Here is a 21,227-nt window from a genome sequence, read left to right as displayed (position 1 = left end):
CACCAACATGATATGTGTTTTGCTTGGAGCGTCTTGTATTATTTGTGTCTTTGGTTGTTAGTGTGCCACAATCATCCTTTCTATACACACCTTTTGAGAGAGCCATACATGAATTAGAATTTGATAGAATACTCTATGTGCTTCACTTATATCTTTTTGAGCTAAGTAGTTTTGCTCTGTGTGCTTCACTTATATCTTTTGGCGCTATAATTTTGCTCTATGTGCTTCACTTAGATTTTTTAGAGCACGGTGGTGGATTTGTTTTGAAAAAACTATTGATCTCTCATGCTTCACTTAAATTATTTTGAGAGTCTTAATAGCATGGTAATTTGCTTAATAATAACATGCTTGGTATTCAAGATTTGTGAAACTTTCTTTTGAGTGTGTTGAATACTAAGAAAAGTTGGATGCTTGATAATTTTTTTGAGATATGGAGGTAGTAATATCAAAGTCATGCTAGTAGAGTAATTGTGAATTTGAGAAGTGCTTGAGTTAAAGTTTGCAAGTCCCGTAGCATGCACGTATGGTAAACGTTATGCAACAAATTTGAAACATGAGGTGTTATTTGATTGTCCTCCTTATGAGTGGCGGTCAGGGACGAGCGATGGTCTTTTCCTACCAATCTATCCCCCTAGGAGCATGCGCGTAATACTTTGGTTTTGATGGCTTGTAGATTTTTGCAATAAGTATATGAGTTCTGTATGACTAATGTTGAGTCCATGGATTATACGCACTCTCACCCTTCCATCATTGCTAGCCTCTACGGTACCGTGCATTGCCCTTCCTCACATCGAGAGTTGGTGCAAACTTCGCGGGTGCATCCAAACCCCGTGATATGATACGCTCTTTCACACATAAACCTCCTTATATCTTCCTCAAAACAGCCACCATACCTACCTATTATGGCATTTCCATAGCCATTCCGAGATATATTGCCATGCAACTTTCCACCATCAAGTTTATCATGACACATTCATCATTGTCATATTGCTTAGCATGATCATGTAGTTGGCATAGTATTTGTGGCAAAGCAACCATTCATAATTTTTTCATACTTGTCACTCTTGATTCATTGCATATCCCGGTACACCGCCGGAGGCATCCATATAGAGTCATACTTTGTTCTAGTATCGAGTTGTAATCATTGAGTTGTAAATAAATAGAAGTGTGATGATCATCATTCAATAGAGCATTGTCCCAAAAAAAGAGAAAGGCCAAAGAAAAAAAGAAGGCCCAAAAAAGATAAAATAAATAAAAAGGGGCAATGCTACTATCCTTTTTTCCACACTTGTGCTTCAAAGTAGCACCATGTTCTTCATATAGAGAGTCTCTTGAGTTATCACTTTCATATACTAGTGGGAATTTTCATTATAGAAGTTGGCTTGTATATTCCAACAATGGGCCTCCTCAAGTGCCCTAGGTCTTCGTGAGCAAGCAAGTTGGATGCACACCCACTTAGTTTATTTTGTTGAGCTTTCATACATTTATAGCTCTAGTGCATCCATTGCATGGCAATCCCTACTCCTTGCATTAACATCAATCGATGGGCATCTCCATAGCCCATTGATTAGCCTCGTTGATGTGAGACTTTCTCCTTTTGGTCTTCTCCACATAACCCCCATCATTATATTCTATTCCACCCATAGTGCTATATCCATGGCTCACGCTCATGTATTGCGTGAAAGTTTATGAGTTTGAAATTATTAAGGTATGAAACAATTGCTTGGCTTGTTATCGGGGTTGTGCATGATGAGAGCATTCTTGTGTGACGAAAATGGAGCATGACTAAACTATATGATTTTGTAGGGATGAACTTTCTTTGGCCATGTTACTTTAAGAAAACATAATTGCTTTGTTGGTTTGCTTGAAGTATTATTATTCTCTATGTCAATATGAACTTTTGTCTTGAATCTTCCTAATCTGAATATTCATACCACAATTAAGAAGATTTGCATTGAAATTATGCCAAGTAGCACTCCGCATCAAAAATTCTCTTTTTATCATTTACCTACTCGAGGACGGGCAGGAATTAAGCTTGGGGATGCCTGATACGTCTCCAACGTATCTATAATTTTTTTATTGCTCCATGCTATATTATCTACTGTTTTGGACTATATTGGGCTTTATTTTCCAATTTTATATTATTTTTGGGACTAACCTATTAATCGGAGGCCCAGCCCAGAATTGCTGTTTTTTTGCCTATTTCAGTGTTTCGAAGAAACGGAATATCAAATGGAGTCCAAACGGAATAAACCTTTCTAGAACGTGATTTTCTTCCTGAATATGACCCGGGAGACTTGGACCCTACGCCAAGGAAGCTTCGAGGTGGGCACGAGGTAGGGGGGCGCGCCCTATACCCCCAGGTGCGCCCCCACCCTTGTGGGCCCACCGAAGCTCCATTGACGTACTTCTTCCTCCTATATATACCTACGTACCCCCAAACGAACAGATACGGAGCCAAAAACCTAATTCCACCACCGCAACTTTCTGTATCCACGAGATCCCCTCTTGCAGCCTGTTCCGGAGCTCCGCCGGAGAGAGCCGTCATCACGGAGGGCTTCTACATTATCATAGCCTCTCCAATGAAGTGTGAGTAGTTTACCTCAGACCTTCGGGTCCATAGTTATTAGCTAGATGGCTTCTTATCTCTTTTTGGATCTCAATACAAAGTTTTCCCCCTCTCTTGTGGAGATCTATTCGATGTAATCTTCTTCTTTTTTGTGGTGTGTTTGTTGAGACCGATGAATTGTGGGTTTATGATCAAGTCTATCTATGAATAATATTTGAATCTTCTCTAAATTCTTTTATGTATGATTAGTTATCTTTGCAAGTCTCTTCGAATTATCAGTTTTGTTTGGCCTACTAGATTGGTTTTTCTTGCCATGGGAGAAGTGCTTAGCTTTGGGTTCAATCTTGCGGTGTCCTTTCCCAATGACAGAAGGGGCAGCAAGGCACGTATTGCATCATTGCCATCGAGGATAACAAGATGGGGTTTATTTCATATTGCATGAATTTATCTCTCTACATCATGTCATCTTGCTTAAAGTGTTACCCTGTTTTTAACTTAATACTCTAGATGCATGCTGGATAGCGGTCGATGAGTGGAGTAATAGTAGTAGATGCAGAATCATTTCGGTCTACTTGTCACGGACGTGATGCCTATATACATGATCATGCCTAGATATTCTCATAACTATTCTCAGTTCTGTCAATTGCTCAACAGTAATTTGTTCACCCACCGTAGAATACTTATGCTCTTGAGAGAAGCCACTAGTGAAACCTATGGCCCCCGGTGAGGGAGTCCTGGATTAGGGGGTGTTCGGATAGCCGAACTATACCTTCAGCCGGGCTCCTGGATTATGAAAATACAAGATTGAAGACTCCGTTCCGTGTCCAGAAGGGATTTTCCTTGGCGTGGAAGGCAAGCTTGGCGATACGGATGATCAGATCTCCTACCATTGTAACCAACTCTATGTAACCCTAACCCTATCCGGTGTCTATATAAACCGGAGGGTTTTAGTCCGTAGGACAACATACACATCAACAATCATACCATAGGCTAGCTTCCAGGGTTTAGCCTCTCTGATCTCGTGGTAGAACTCTTGTAATACCCATACCATCAATATTAATCAAGCAGGACGTAGGGTTTTACCTCCATTGAGAGGGCCCGAACCTGGGTAAAACTTCGTGTCCCCTGCCTCCTGTTACCATCCGGCCTAGACACACAGTTCGGGACCTCCTACCCGAGATCCGCCGGTTTTGACACCGACATTGGTGCTTTCATTGAGAGTTCCTCTGTGTCGTCGCCGTCAGGCTCGATGGCCCCTATGATCATCAATGGCGATGCGGTCCAGGGTGAGACCTTCCTCCCCGGACAGATCTTTGTCTTTGGCGGCTTTGCACTGCGGGCCGATTCACTTGGCCATCTAGAACAGATCGAAAGCTACGCCCCTGGCCGTCAGGTCAGATTCGGAAGTTTAAACTACACGGCCGACATCCGCGGGGACTTGATCTTCAACGGATTCGAAGCATTGCCGAGCGCGCCGCTCCGTCACGACAAGCATGATCTAGCTCTGCCGCCGAACAAAGCCCTGGAGGCCGCACCCGCATTGGCTCCGACCCCTAGTTCGGAGTCGGCCGCGTCGATCGAGGATGGGCGGTTGGACGCCACCTCGGGGGTTGCGATCCCAACGGCAGTTGAACCGAACACCAGCCCCGTACTCTACAAGACTCGTGACTCCATGGAGCCGGATTCTTCTCTGGACTCCAAACTCTCCGCGCCCCTGCCGAGTGAATCCGATTGGGCGCCGATCATGGAGTTCACGGTCGTGGACGTCTTTCAGCACTCGCCTTTCGGCGATATCCTGAAATCACTGAAGTCTCTCTCTTTGACAGGAGAGCCCTGGCCAGACTACGGTCGGCAAGGTTGGGGTACGGACGATGAAGAAATTCAAAACCCACCCACCACCCACTTTGTAGCCATTGTCGACAACTTAACCGACATGCTCGACTTCGACTCCGAAGACATCGACGGTATGGACACCGTTGAAGGAGATGATGAAGAACCAGCGCCTACTAGGCACTGGAAAGCCACCTCGTCATATGGCATATACATGGTGGACACCCCAAAAGAGGGAGAGGGCGATGGAACAGCGGAGGATGACCCCTCCAAGAAACAACAAAAGCGCCAGCGTTAGCGGCGCCGCTCAAAATCCCGCCAACACAAAAACGGCGATTCCAGCACGGGAGATAATAATACCCCGGAAAGCGCCGAAGGAAATCCCCCGAGCAAGATTTAGCACAGGAGGATGGAGAAACCAGCCCTCATGAGAGAGCGGCCGACAGAGAGGTCGAGGACGATAATCGTATGCCTCCCTCCGAAGACGAGGCAAGCCTCGACGACGACGAATTCGCCGTGCCGAAGGATCCCGTCGAACAAGAGCATTTTCAACGCAGGCTTATGGCCACGGCAAGAAGCCTCAAGAAAAAACAGCAGCAGCTTAAAGCTGATCAAGATCAGCTAGTCGATAGATGGACTGAAGTCCTTGCGGCCGAAGAGCATAAACCCGAACGACCCTCCAAGTGCTACCCGAAGCACAGGTTGCTACCCCGATTAGAGGAGGAAGCACTCGACACGGCCGACAGGCCACCTCGTGGCCGCGACAAAGAGGCCTCATGGCCCTCCACCCAAGCCGCACCCCGTACCAAGGCACGGGAATATGTGCCGGACTTACGAGACATATTGGAGGACAAGGCAAGGCAAACAAGATTGATCTACGGATCGCGTAGGCGCCCCACGGCTCGAGACGATAACCGTCACGCCGGCCACAAATTCAGCAGGGCCGAACAAGTAGACAAAGCTCATTGGAGCTACGTCATGATATTGCCCAGTACAGAGGCGCCGCACACCCATTGTGCTTCACAGACGAAATAATGGATCATCAAATACCCGAGGGTTTCAAACCCGTAAACATCGAATCATATGATGGCTCAACAGATCCCGCGGTATGGATCGAGGATTATCTCCTTCATATCCACATGGCCCGCAGCGATGATTTCCACGCCATCAAATACCTCCCACTCAAGCTTAAAGGACCAGCCCGGCAGTGGCTTAACAGCCTGCCAACAGGGTCAATCAGCTGTTGGGAGGACCTGGAAGTCGCATTCCTCGACAATTTCCAGGGCACCTATGTGCGACCCCCAGACGCTGACGACCTAAGCCACGTAATTCAGCAGCCAGACAAATCGGCCAGGCAATTCTGGACAAGGTTCCTAACAAAGAAAAATCAAATTCTCGACTGTCCGGACGCAGAGGCCTTAGCAGCCTTCAAGCATAATATCCGTGACGAGTGGCTTGCCCGGCACCTAGGACAGGAGAAGCCGAAATCTATGGCAGCACTCACGGCACTCATGACCCGCTTTTGTGTGGGAGAGGATAGCTGGCTTGCTCGTAGCAACAATATGACCAAGAACCCTGGTAGTTCGGACACCAGGGACATTAGTGGCAGGTCGCGTCGCAACCAACAGAAGCGCCGCATCAATGGCGACAATGCTAAGGATACGGCAGTTAATGCCGGATTCAGAGGCTCTAAATCCGGTCAGCGGAAAAAATCATTCAAAAGGAATCCTAGGGGCCCGTCCAGCTTGGACCGAATACTCGACCGCTTGTGCCAAATACATGGCACCCCCGAAAAGCCAGCCAATCACACCAACATGGATTGTTGGGTGTTCAAGTAGGCAGGCAGATTATGCGCTGACAATGAAGACAAGGGGTTGCGTAGCGATGACGACGAGGAGCCCCGGCCGCCGAACAACAATGGACAGAAGGGTTTTCCCCCACAAGTGCGGACGGTGAACATGATATACGCCACCCACGTCCCCAAAAGGGAGCGGAAGCGCGCGTTAAGGGACGTATACGCGGTAGAGCCAGTCGCCCCAAAGTTCAACCCATGGTCCTCCTGCCCGATCACCTTTGATCGAAGAGACCATCCCACTAGCATCCGTCATGGCGGATTCGCCGCATTGGTTCTCGACCCAATTATTGACGGATTTCATCTCACTAGAGTCCTTATGGACGGCGGCAGTAGCCTGAACCTGCTTTACCAGGATACAGTGCGGAAAATGGGCATAGATCCCTCAAGGATTAAGCCCACCAAAACGACCTTTAAAGGCGTAATACCAGGTGTAGAGGCCAGCTGCACAGGCTCAGTCACACTTGAAGTGGTCTTCGGATCTCCGGATAATTTCTGAAGCGAGGAGTTAATCTTCGACATAGTCCCGTTCCGCAGTGGTTATCATGCACTGCTCGGGCAAACCGCATTTGCCAAGTTCAATGCAGTCCCGCACTACGCATACCTTAAGATCAAGATGCCAGGCCCTCGAGGAGTAATTACGGTCAATGGAAACACCGAACGCTCCCTCCGAACGGAGGAGCACACGGCGGCCCTCGCAGCGGAAGTACAAAGCAGCCTCTCCAGGCAGTTCTCCAGTCCGGCCATTCAACGACCGGACACCGTCAAGCGCGCCCGGAGTAACCTACAACAAGACCGCCTGGCACGTTCCGAGCAGGCGTAGCAATGCGGCCCCAACCCCAACCCTCGCAAAAAGGCGACGCCAGTACTTCGCGTCCATAACTACGCTCTGGAAATACCATGGGCATAGGGGGAGGGGCACCATCACGGCACGCCCAAAACACGGCTTAAACCGCACCAGGGGCTGCCGATTTTTTACTTTTCTCTTACTTTCAGGACTCTACTCTTTGAAAGGCCTGTTCGGCAGTTCAACTGCCGCACAAACGATGCAAGAACCAGGGAAGCAGACAAGCCATGCCGCATTACGGAAATCACAGGTGGTCTCTATCACGAGCAGTATACCTGTTTCGCATACTATTCCGCAGCTTGCCCCTGGAGCAGACATGTTAAATAGTCCAACTTTTCGTTTACCGCATTACTTGTATCGTTCTGCTTTGATCGCAGCTATTTTAATGAACAATGCATAGCTTTTGTCTATTTTTTGCATTACCCTTTTTGTATATATATGTTCCTTCATGACATGTTGCACCCGTACACTTTGGTACGGCCAAAATACGCCAGGGGCTTCAGTACCCCTCAACATGGTGTAAGAAGTCCGAACACTTTCACAAGTGCGGCACCCCGAACTTATAGCATTATATGCATCGGCTCTGAATCATGTCTTGGGTCAATAGTTGGGTTTGCCCGGCTCCTATGTTTTGGTGCCTTACGTTCCGCTATATCGGCTAAGGTAGCACTAGGAGAACCACTGCGATTGTGCCCCAGTTAAGCTGGGCCGAGCACCTCAGTGGAGAAAGCTAAAACTGACCGTCATGATGAGGCGAGAGCTGGTCGCTGTTCGAGAGGTCTTTTCGAGTCCTTAAAGACTTATGCCGCTTAGGGCGAGGAGTCGGCTCTGTCCGGCCAAGGCGTGGATAGCGCCACGAACTCGGTCTTCCGAATAATAGGGGCTTCGCGAAATTTATAGAATTCTATGGCTAAGTGAGAGTGTTCACGCTAGTCTGATTGCCTCGTTCGTTGGGCTGAGCGCCTCCCTCGAAGGACCCAAATATGGGAAAAAGAGCGCCCAGGTTTATCCCCGAACACCCCAGCACTAGCGGCAAGGGGGCAGAAGCCGACAACTCGCCATCTCTCAGTATTGATAAACAGTCGCACAGAAGGTAATATTTTAAATTCAAGCAGCATTGCTTAGCGCATATGAACAAGTCCTCAGCGCACAGGATAACAGGAGCAGGTTTTACTCAAAAACTACATCCTTGGTACATTCATCCGCAACAAGGCAGGCACCCTTCAGAACATCCTTAGAATAATTCTCGGGCTTGCGATGCTCTTTCCCCGGCGGTGGCCCGTCCTTCACAAGCTTCTCCGCATCCAGCTTGCCCCAGTGCACCTTAGCACGGGCAAGGGCCCTACGGGCACCTTCAATGCAGACGGAGCGCTTGATGTCTTCAAGCCTTGGACAGGCCTCCACCAGCCGCCGCACCAGCCCGAAATAGCTCCCAGGCAGGGCCTCTCCAGGCCACAGCCGAACTAGGAGGCCCTTCATGGCCTGTTCGGCCGCCTTGTGGAGCTCGACCAGTTGCTTCAGCTGGTCGCTCAGGGGCACGGGGTGTCCGGCCTCAGCGTACTGAGACCAGAACACCTTCTCCGTCGAGCTGCCCTCCTCGGCTCGATAGAATGCGGCGGCATCAGATACACTCTGGGGAAGATCTGCAAATGCCCCTGGAGAGCTCCGGATTCGGGTAAGTAACAGGTAACTCACGTTTATGTGTTTGCTTTGCATAAAGAATGCCTTACCCGCCGCAATCTTCTTCACCTCATCCAACTCCTGGAGGGTCTTCTGGGACTCGGCCTTGGCAGACTTGGCATTTTCTATAGCTGCCGCGAGCTCAGATGCTCGCGTCTTCGAGTCAAGCTCCAAGCTCTCATGTTTCTTCATGAGAACCTGGAGCTCTTGCCGCACCTTGCCAACCTCAGCCTCATACCTCTCCCGCTCGGTGCGCTCCACGGCCGCACTCTTCTCGGCCTCGAGCAGCGCTTGCTTAAGGGTCGCCACCTCAGACGTGGCCCCTGCAGTAGCCATGTCAATCCTGTCATTTTTTGCAATTGCACCTTTTTTATATACATATTCAAACAGGGTATTTCTTACCTTCCTTGTCCTCGAGCTGCTTCTTGGCATGCCCGAGCTCTTGCTCGGACTTCTCGAGACTCTGCTTCAGCATGTCCATTTCCGCAGTCAATGCAGCGGACGCTAGTAGAGAAGCCTGCATACACATATTGACTCCTTTTGTTAGACTCCTGTGAATTCTTTGATCGTCTATTCGGCTTTTCTTCCCGAACACCCAACAGAGCATCAGGGGCTACTGTCTATGCAGTAACATTATTTGAACATTCTTTACTTACCTCAAAGCCTGTTAAAAGGCTTGTACAAGCTTCAGTCAGTCCGCTTTTGGCAGACTGAACCTTCTGAATCACCGCACTCATAATAGTGCGGTGCCCCTCATCGATGGAGGCACCTTGGAGCGCCTCCAACATATTGTCCGGCGCCTCCGGTTGGACGGAGGACACCGACACGGTAGGCTTGCTCCTCTTGGAAGGAGATCGCCCGCCGGACTCTGGAACCCTTGAAGATTCCGGAGCTGTGTCCGGCCTTAAGCCATACTTGGAGCCCTGGGGGGGTTCCTCCCCTTTACTCCTGGAGTCCGGGAGGTCGCCTTGCGGCGCCTCCAGGACCACCTCCTCCCTACTTGGAACCTGTTGGGACAACAGTTCGGTGTCGCCCGTAGGGCGTGGGGAGGAAGTCGTCGGGAGCGAGTTCACCTCCGACGAGCCCAGTGAGCCGCTCGACGACGCGTCGAGTCGGTCTTTGGGTGGGCTGCATAAACACGTTCGACATAAGGGAAAGCTATGCAATAAGCAAATACTACGAGTCACTCCGGTATCCGGATACTTACGATTTCGCCAGGGGCTTGGCCCTGGGCTGCCACTCCTCTTCATCATCGTCGGCGTCAGTTGAGCAGTCCAGAGGAAGGGTTTTCCCCTTCTTGGACCCTCCAGCCTCCTCAGAGAGGGCGGCCTTCCTTTTCTTTTCTCCTCCCGCTGGAAGGGGAGAGGTCTCTTCTTCTTCCTCCTCGTCTTCATGAGAGGAAGGCGCTTCGGGACCGTCGGATGATGAATTCGACACCTCCTGGCGTCGGGCACTCTTTCGAGTTCCCGTGGCCCTTTTCGTGGCCTTCTTCTCCGGCACCACATAGGGCGCCGGAACCAGCAGCTTCGCCAAGCGAGCGTCCGCTGGGCCTTCGGGCAGAGGAGCCGGACAGTTGATGTGTCCGGACGTCACCACCCAATCCTATCCAGGATAAGGGGAACTCAGATCCTGCATAGGGTCAAACTATGAAAAACTGATACCCTGCAAAAGGACAAAAACAGCTTACCGCATGAGCGTGATGCTGAGTACTGAATCCGCCATCCTTGGCAGCGGATACAGGAGCCTCGACGCCCTTGAAAAGCACCCTCCAGGCATCTTCATACGTCGTGTCGAAGAGCCTGTTAAGAGTTTGATGCTGCGCCGGGTCGAATTCCCAAAGGTTGAAGGCCCGTCGTTGGCACGGGAGGATCAGGAGGACGAGCATAACCTGGACTACGTTGACAAGCTTGAGCTTCTTGTCCACCAGGGTTTGGATGCATGTTTGGAGTCCGGTCAGCTCTCCTTTTTTACCCCAAGACAGGCCCGTCTCCTTCCAGGAGGTGAGCCGCGTGGGGGGGCGAATCGGAACTCAGGGGGTGCGACCCATTCGGCGTCGCGTGGCTCGGTGATGTAAAACCACCCTGATTGCCACCCCTTCAGGGTCTCCACAAAGGAGCCCTCGAGCCACAGAACGTTGGCCATCTTGCCAACCATGGCATCACCGCACTCCGCCTGGCTGCCGCGCACCACCTTTGACTTGACGTTGAAGGTCTTTAGCCATAAGCCGAAATGGGGGCGGATGCGGAGGAAGGCCTCGCACACGACGATAAACGCCGAGATGTTGAGGGCGAAGTTCGGGTCCAAATCGTGGAAATCCAGGCCATAGTAGAACATGAGCCCCTGGACAAATGGATGTAGAGGGAAGCCCAGTCCGTAGAGGAAATGGGGGAGAAATACCACCCTCTCGTGGGGCCTAGGAGTGGGGATGAGCTACCCCTTTTCGGGGAGCCTGTGCGCGATGTCGCTGGCCAGATATCCGGCCTTCCTTAGCTTTTTGATGTGTCCCTCCGTGACGGAGGAGACCATCCACTTGCCTCCCGCTCCGAACATGACTGGAGAGGGTTGAGGTGGTAGTGCGGACTTGGGCGCTGGAGCTCGAGTGCACAAGAATGGATAGGCAGAGGAGGAAGAAGGCGTGGGTGAAAAGGTGGATCCTTATCCCCTTATATGGGTGGACGCGATTATGTGTCCCCACCAGCCTGGTAAAACTTGCTTATCTCCAAGCGCCGTAATCAAAGGCGCGGTTGGGTTACCCACGCCCGTATTGATGAGAATCCCGAAATGAGGGGACACGATCTCTGCTTTTACAAGACGTGCCAAGGAAACCGCCTCGCATAACGCGTTGAGGTGGGATAATGAAACGATTTGGATAAAGGCTTGGCCGTGGTGTGTCACACCACGGAATACGTCAGCAGATTAGATTTGTGTTAATATTATAATTCTCTCTGTGGCAATATGTGGAAACTTATTTTGCAGAGCCGGACACTATCTTTGTGTTTAAAGATCTTCTATGAAGTATTTGGAGGAGGAACCCGCCTTGCAATGCCGAAGACAATTTGCGCGCCGGACTCATCGTCATTGAAGCCTGGTTCAGGGGCTACTGAGGGAGTCCTGGATTAGGGGGTGTTCGGATAGCCGAACTATACCTTCAGCCGGGCTCCTGGATTATGAAAATACAAGATTGAAGACTTTGTCCCGTGTCCGGAAGGGATTTTCCTTGGCGTGGAAGGCAAGCTTGGCGATACGGATGATCAGATCTCCTACCATTGTAACCGACTCTATGTAACCCTAACCCTATCCGGTCTCTATATAAACTGGAGGGTTTTAGTCCGTAGGACAACATACACATCAACAATCATACCATAGGCTAGCTTCGAGGGTTTAGCCTCTTTGATCTCGTGGTAGATCAACTCTTGTAATACCCATACCATCAATATTAATCAAGCAGGATGTAGGGTTTTACCTCCATTGAGAGGGCCCGAACCTGGGTAAAACTTCGTGTCCCCTGCCTCCTGTTACCATCCGGCCTAGACGCACAGTTCGGGACCCCCTACCTGAGATCCGCCGGTTTTGACACCGACACCCGGGTCTATTCTCATCATATCAATCTCCATCACTTTAATCTTTATTTGCTTTTTTACTTTGCCTTTTACTTTTCACTTTGCATCTCTATACCAAAAATACCAAAAATATTACATCTATCAGATCTCACCTCGTAAGTGACCGTGAAGGGATTGACAATCCCTAATCGCGTTGGTTGCGAGTAGCTATCGTTTTGTGCAGGTATGAGGGACTTCAGCGTGGCCTCCTACTGGATTGATACCTTGGTTCTCAAAAACTGAGGGAAATACTTACGCTACTCTGCTGCATCATCCTTTCCTCTTCGGGGAAATCCAACGCAAGCTCAAGAGGTAGCAGTACTGCCTTACTTGGATAAGCATCCTACTTATGATTAACCTCTATTGCAAGAATCCGCAACTACAACAAAAGTATTAAGGTAAACCTAACAATAGCATGAAACATATGGATCGAAATCAGCCCCTTACGAAGCAACGCATAAACTAGGGTTTAAGCTTCTGTCACTCTAGCAACCCATCATCTACTTATTACTTCCCAATGCCTTCCTCTAGGCCCAAATAATGGTGAAGTGTCATGTAGTCGACGTTCACATAACACCACTAGAGGAGAGACAACATACATCTCATCAAAATATCGAACGAATACCAAATTCACATGACTACTAATAGCAAGACTTCTCTCATGTCCTCAGGAACAAAAGTAACTACTCACAAAGCATAAACATGTTCATAATCAAAGGGGTATTAATATGCATATAGGATCTGAACATATGATCTTCCACCAATTGAACCAACTAGCATCAACTACAAGGAGTAATTAACACTACTAGCAACCTACTAGCACCAATCCCGGACTTGGAGACAAGAATTGGGTACAAGAGATGAACTAGGGTTTTGAGATGAGATGGTGCTGATGAAGATCTTGATGGAGATTTCCCTCTCCCGATGAGAGGAGTGTTGGTGATGACGATGACGATGATTTCCCCCTCCAGGAGGGAAGTTTCCCCGGCAGAACAGCTCCGCCAGAGCCCTAGATTGGTTTCGCCATTCCCATTGAAAGACTCCATATAGCAGAAGATGGCCACCGGAGGGCCACCAGGGGGCCCACGAGGTAGGGGGCGCGCCCAGGGGGGTAGGGCGTGCCCCCCACCCTCGTGGGCAGGGTGTGGCCCCCCTGGTGAAGTTCTTGTTCTCAGTATTTTTTATATATTTGGAAAACATCTTCCGTGAAGTTTCAGGACTTTTGGAGCTGTGCAGAATAGGTCTCTAATATTTGCTCCTTTTCCAGCCCAGAATCCCAGCTGTCGGCATTCTCCCTCTTTATGTAAACCTTGTAAAATAAGAGATAATAGGCATAAGTATTGTGACATAATGTGTAATAACAGCCCATAATGCAATAAATATTGATGTAAAAGCATGATGCAAAATGGACGTATCAACTCCCCCAAGCTTAGACCTCGCTCGTCCTCAAGCGAAAAGCCGAAATCTAAAAATATGTCCACATGTTTAGAGATAGAGGTGTCGATAAAAATAAAATACAGACATGAGGGCATCATGATCATTCTTAGAACAACAACTCATATAATTCTTTGTCATATAATCTCTAATGCTAGAGTAATAATTCAATCACAATATCAAGTATGAATCGTAAACTTCATTGAAAACTAACAAACTATAATCTCAGTCATTGAAGCAATTGCAATTTATCATAACATAGGACAGAGTCAATGTATAAGAGCTTTTCAGCAAGTCCACATACTCAACTATCATATAATCTTTCACAATTGCTGACACTCACGCAATACTTATGGGTATGGAGTTTTAATCGGACACAGAGAAAGATAGGGGCTTATAGTTTTGCCTCCCAACGTTTTACCTCAAGGGTAATGTCAACAGTAATAGTTCATGAAAACTCACATCCAATTAGCCATATATACCAGGATCTTTCCAACATATTGTGCTTGCCAAAGGATAAAATGTAAAAAGGAAGGGTGAAGATCACCATGACTCTTATGCAAGGTAGGAGATAAAAGTAAAAGATAGGCCCTTCGCAGAGGGAAGCAGAGGTTGTCATGCGCTTTTATGGTTGGATGCACAAAATCTTAATGCGAAAGAACGTCACTTTATATTGCCACTTGTGATATGGACCTTTATTATGCAGTCTGTCGCTTTTATTACTTCCATATCACACGATCGTATAAAGCTTATTTCCTCCACACCAATCAATCATACATATTTAGAGAGCAATTTTTATTGCTTGCACCGATGACAACTTACTTGATGGATCTTACTCAATCCATAGGTAGATATGGTGGACTCTTATGGCAAGACTGGTTTAAGGGTATTTGGAAGCACAAGTAGTATCTCTACTTGGTGCAATGAATTTGGCTAGCATGAGGGGGAAAGGCAAGCTCATCATGTTGGAAGATCCAAGACAATATAATTCATCTCAGATGTAAGAAAACATAACCCATTATGTTGTCTTCCTTGTCCAATGTCAACTCTTTAGCATGTCATATTTTAATGAGTGCTCACAATCATAAAAGATGTCCAAGATAGTATATTTATATGTGAAGACCTCTCTTTCTTTATTACTTCCTATTAATTGCAACAATGACCAAAACTGTGTTTGTCAACCCTCAACAACTTTTATTCATCATACTCTTTCTATGTGAGCTCATTACTCTCCATAAGACTCACATGATCTCTTTGTTTCTTTTTATTTCTTTCTCTTTTCTTTTATTCACTTAGGATCATGGCAAAATAATCAAGCCCTTGACTCAACACTAATCTTTATTATATAGCTCACGGACTCGATTACATAGAAGGATAATAGAGCAAAACTCACGACTAGATCATACTAAGAACTTTTATTCTACTAGATCAAGATATTACCAAAAGGATCGAACTAAGAAAAACGGTAAAGATAAAAGTGATGGTGATACGATACCGGGGCCCTCCCCCAAGCTTGGCAGTTGCCAAGTGGAGTGCCCATACCAGATACTCAATTCTTCTTTGTTGGTGGAGACGATGGTGATTTTGTTGATGGCGTAGGCTTGTCATCCTTCTTCCAAGGCATAGGCTCACCATAGAAAGATGACCGAGTCTCCGGGATCCTCAAATCTGCAGCCAAACTCATCCTTTTGAATATATATTCATATTCACAGTTTTGGTTTTGCAGGTCATAGATTTGAGCTTGAAGGTGCTCAATTTTCTCGTGAAGCTTGAAGATGGTCTCCCCGATGTTGTCGGTATCCCGCTTGTGTTTGTTGGTGAATTATGTGATCATCATGTGGTTAGAGTTGAGTTCATGCTCCACCATCCCCTGACACTTGAAAACTTGTTGCTCCATTGCTTCGAGCCTCGTCTCCACGCTTCTGGTCTCCTTCGGTCCCTCAGCATCACGGATGTGCAGCAACCCATCATGCATCTCAATGGTTTGAGGGTGTCGCTGCACCTCCGCGAGGTAAGGATTGATGACCTTCTCAAAGAACTTATCCCTGGGAGCACTTGGAGACGCCATGATAATCTAGATCTGTTAGAAAAATAGCTCGAAACAAAGATAGGAGATTTTTGCGTGATACGGGAGTCAAAACCTCCGGGAGATTATATAATGAATTTTTACTGACCAAAATACGTGTCGTGTACAAAAACAGAGTCCGAAGAGCACACGAGGTGCCCATGAGGTAGGGGGACGCGCCCTCCACCCTCGAAGAGCCCTCGTGTCCTTTCCGGACTACTGCTTATTTTTCTTTTTTTCTAAATATTACAAAACGGAGAAATATTGCCTTAAAAATTGTTTTGGAGTCGGTTTACTTACCGTACCACATACCTATTCCTTTTCGGAGTCTGAAATGTTCTGGAAAGTGTCCCTTATGTATTCGTCCGGGGTTCCGGTTTCAATAACATCGGTTTCAACATTTATGGGATTACCTAAGATATAGTGTTTGATTCTTTGACCGTTCACCGCCTTCGGATTTGTGCCTTCGAAGTTGTTGATTTTTATGGCACCGAAATGGTAGACCTCCTTGATAATGTAAGGACCTTCCCATTTAGAGAGAAGTTTTCCTACAAAAAATCTTAAACGAGAGTTGTATAGCAATACATAATCACCTACATTAAACTCACGCTTTTGTATCCTTTTGTCATGCCATCTTTTAACTTTTTCTTTAAACAACTTGGCATTTTCATAGGCTTGGGTTCTCCATTCATCAAGTGAGCTAATATCAAATAACCTCTTCTCACCGGCAAGTTTAAAATCATAACTAAGTTCTTTAATAGCCCAATAAGCCTTGTGTTCTAGTTCGAGAGGTAAGTGACATGCTTTTCCATAGACCATTTTATACGGAGACATACCCATAGGATTTTTATATGCAGTTCTATAGGCCCATAATGCATCATCAAGTTTCTTGGACCAATTCTTTCTAGACCTATTAACAGTCTTTTGCAAAATTAATTTGAGTTCTCTATTACTCAATTCTACTTGACCACTAGACTGAGGGTGATAAGGAGATGCAATTCTATGATTAACATCATATTTAGCAAGCATTTTACGGAAAGCACCATGAATAAAATGTGAACCACCATCAGTCATTAAATATCTAGGGACTCCAAATCTTGGAAAAATAACTTCTTTAAGCATTTTAATAGAAGTGTTATGATCAGCACTACTAGTTGGAATAGCTTCTACCCACTTAGTAACGTAATCAACAGCAACTAAAATATGTGTATATCCATTAGAGGAAGGAAAAGGTCCCATATAGTCAAAGCCCCAAACATCAAATGGTTCAATAACAAGTGAATAATTCATAGGCATTTCTTGACGTCTACTAATATTACCAATTCTTTGACATTCATCACAAGATAAGACAAACTTACGGGCATCCTTGAAGAGAGTAGGCCAATAAAAACCAGATTGCAGTACCTTATGTGCAGTTCTATCTCCAGCATGGTGTCCTCCATAAGCTTCGGAGTGACACTTGCGTAGGATCTGTTCCTGTTCATGCTCAGGTACACAACGTCTAATAACACCATCTACTCCTTCTTTATAAAGATGTGGGTCATCCCAAAAGTAATGCCTCAAATCATAGAAGAACTTTTTCTTTTGCTGGTATGTGAAACTAGGTGGTATAAACTTAGCAACAATGTAATTAGCATAATCAGCATACCATGGAGCAGTATGAGAAGCATTTATGACATTTAATTGCTCATCAGGAAAGCTATCATCAATAGGTAGTGGGTCATCAAGCACATTTTCTAACCTAGACAAGTTGTCTGCAACGGGGTTCTCAGCTCCTTTTCTATCAACAATATGCAAATCAAATTCTTGTAGCAAGAGAACCCATCTAATAAGTCTAGGTTTAGCATCTTTCTTTTCCATAAGATATTTAATAGCAGCATGATCAGTGTGAATAGTTACTTTAGAATCAACAATATAAGGTCTAAACTTATCACAAGCAAATACAACTGCTAAGAATTCTTTTTCAGTAGTAGCATAATTTCTTTGAGCATTGTCTAGAGTTTTACTAGCATATTGAATAACATTTAGTTTCTTATCAACTCTTTGTCCTAGAACAGCACCTACAGCATAATCACTAGCATCACACATAATTTCAAAGGGTAAATTCCAATCAGGTGGCTGAACAATAGGTGCAGAGATCAATGCTTTCTTAAGTATTTCAAATGCTTCTACACAATCATCATCAAAGACAAATGGTATATCTTTTTGTAATAAATTAGTCAGAGGCCGAGAGATTTTTGAGAAGTCCTTAATGAACCTCCTATAAAAACCGGCATGACCAAGGAAACTTCTTATACCTTTGATGTCCTTGGGACATGGCATCTTTTCAATAGCATCAACCTTGGCTTTATCAACTTCAATACCTCTTTCAGAAACTTTATGCCCCAAGACAATACCTTCATTAACCATAAAGTGGCACTTTTCCCAATTCAAGACAAGATTAGTTTCTTCACATCTCTGCAAAACTCGATCAAGGTTGCTCAAGCAATCATCAAAAGAAGATCCATAGACGGAAAAGTCGTCCATGAAAACCTCACAAATCTTTTCACAAAAGTCAGAGAATATAGCCATCATGCATCTTTGAAAGGTAGCAGGTGCATTACATAAACCAAAAGGCATACGTCTATAAGCAAAAGTACCAAAAGGGCATGTAAAAGTAGTCTTTGATTGATCTTTGGCTGACACAGGTATTTGAGAGAAACCAGAATAACCATCTAGAAAGCAAAAATGTGTATGTTTGGACAATCTTTCTAGCATTTGATCGATAAAAGGTAAGGGGTAATGATCCTTTTTAGTAGCCTTATTTAATTTGCGGAAATCAATTACCATCCTATAACCTGTAATAATTCTTTGAGGAATCAATTCATCTTTATCATTAGGAACAACAGTAATACCTCCCTTCTTAGGGACACAATGGACAGGGCTTACCCATTGACTATCAGCAACGGGATAAATTATACCTGCCTCAAGGAGCTTTAGTATCTCCTTTCTTACCACTTCTTTCATTTTAGGATTCAGCCGGCGTTGATGATCACGAACTGGTTTAGCATCTTCTTCCAAATTAATTTTATGTTGACACAGAGTGGGACTAATGCCCTTAAGATCATCAAGAGTATACCCAATAGCAGCACGGTGCTTCTTCAGAGTTTTCAATAATCTCTCTTCCTCATGCTCTGAAAGGTTAGCACTAATAATAACAGGATATATCTTTTTCTCATCAAGACAAGCATATTTAAGAGTATGAGGTAACGATTTAAGCTCAAACACGGGATCACCCTTGGGTGGAGGAGGATCCCCTAGGATTTCAACAAGTAAATTGTTTTTCAGAATAGGTTCCTGTTTAAAGAATACTTCATCTAATTCCCTTCTTTCATTCATAAACATATCATTTTCATGGTCTAGCAAATATTGTTCTAAAGGATCACTAGGAGGTACGGCAATAGAAGCAAGACCAATAATTTCATCCTTACTAGGTAATTCTTATTCGCAGTGTTGTCTACTAAATTTAGAAAAATTAAATTCATGAGTCATATCATCTAAACCGATAGTAACAACATCTCTTTGCAATCTATGGTAGCATTAACAGTATTTAAGAAGGGTCTACCAAATATAATGGGACAAAGCTATCTTGTGGGGAACCAAGAACAAGAAAATCAGCAGGATATTTAGTTTTCCCACAAAAGACTTCAACATCTCTAACAATTCCCATTGGTGAAATAGTATCTCTATTGGCAGGTTTAATTGTGACATCAATATCTTCCATCTCAGCAGGTGCAATATCATGCATAAGAATAAGGTATTGCACTAGCACTAGCACCCATATCACATAAGCCACAATAACAATGATCTCCTATTTTAACAGAAATAATAGGCATGCCTACCACAGGTCTAGGTTTATCTTTATCACAAGGTTTAGCAATTCTAGCAGTTTCATCACAAAAATAAATAACATGCCCATCTATATTATCAGACAATAGATCTTTAACAATAGCAATATTAGGTTCAACTTTAACTTGCTCAGGAGGTGTATGTGTTTTAATATTGCTTTTACGAACCACTATTGAAGCTTTAGCATGATCCTTTATCCTAACAGGGAAAGGTGGTTTCTCAACATAAGAAGTAGGAACAATAGGATCATTATAAGTGATAGTCTTTTCTTCAACTTTAATAGGTGCAGCTACTTTTACTTCTATGGGAGGATGATATTTAAACCACTTCTCCTTGGGGAGATCAACATAGGCAGCAAAAGATTCACAGAAAGAAGCTACTATCTCAGAGTCAAGTCCATATTTAGTGCTAAATTTATGAAAAATATCGGTATCCATAAAAGATTTAACACAATCAAAACTAGGTGTCATACATGACTCCTTACCATTGTCGAGGTCCCAATCTTCAGAGTTGCGTTTAATTCTTTCCAATAAATCCCATTTGAATTCAATAGACTTCATCATAAAAGAGCCAGCACAAGAAGTATCAAGCATGGTGCGATTGTTACCAGAAAGCCGAACATAATTTTTTGAATAATCATTTCTCTTGAGAGCTCATGATTGGGGCATGAATATAACATTGACTTAAGCCTCCCCCAACCTTGAGCGATGCTTTCTCCTTCGCGAGGCCAAAAATTATATATATAATTGCGATCACGATGAACAAGATGCATAGGATAAAACTTCTGATGAAAATCCAATTTCAATCGTTTGTAGTTCCAAGACCTCATATCATCACATAGCCTATACCATGTCGATGCATCTCCCCTCAAAGATAAAGGGAAGACCTTCTTCTTAACAACATCTCCGGGTACACCTGCAAGCTTAAATAATCCACAAACTTCATCCACATATATCAGATGTTTATCAGGATGTTTTGTTCCATCTCCTAAAAAAGGATTAGCTAACAGTTTTTCTGTCATACCCGAAGGAACTTCAAAGCAAGCATTTTCATTTTCATTTTTCAGTAGGTTCAGTAGGTTGAGGAGCAACTCTTTGCTCTACTGGTCGGGGTGAAGATACCCCGAACAAGCCCCTCAAAGGATTACTTTCCATGGTAAACAAGTGACAGTAAATTTCAGCACACTATATAAATTTTTCCTTACCAAATTCCACCTACAAAAGGCGCTTCACTCCCCGGCAACGGCGCCAGAAAAGAGTCTTGATGACCCACAAGTATAGGGGATCTATCGCCATCCTTTCGATAAGTAAGAGTGTCGAACCCAACGAGGAGCAGAAGGAAATGATAAGCGGTTTCCAGCAAGGTATTCTCTGCAAGTACTGAAATAAGTGGAAACAGATAGTTTTGTGATAAGATAATTTGTAACGAGCAACAAGTAACAAAAGTAAATAAGGTGCAGCAAG

The sequence above is a fragment of the Triticum aestivum genome, chromosome 3A (assembly GCF_018294505.1).
Source record: "Triticum aestivum cultivar Chinese Spring chromosome 3A, IWGSC CS RefSeq v2.1, whole genome shotgun sequence".
Lineage (NCBI taxonomy): Eukaryota > Viridiplantae > Streptophyta > Magnoliopsida > Poales > Poaceae > Triticum > Triticum aestivum.
The sequence above is the reverse complement of the archived record's forward strand: the minus strand, read 5'-3'. Positions refer to the sequence as shown.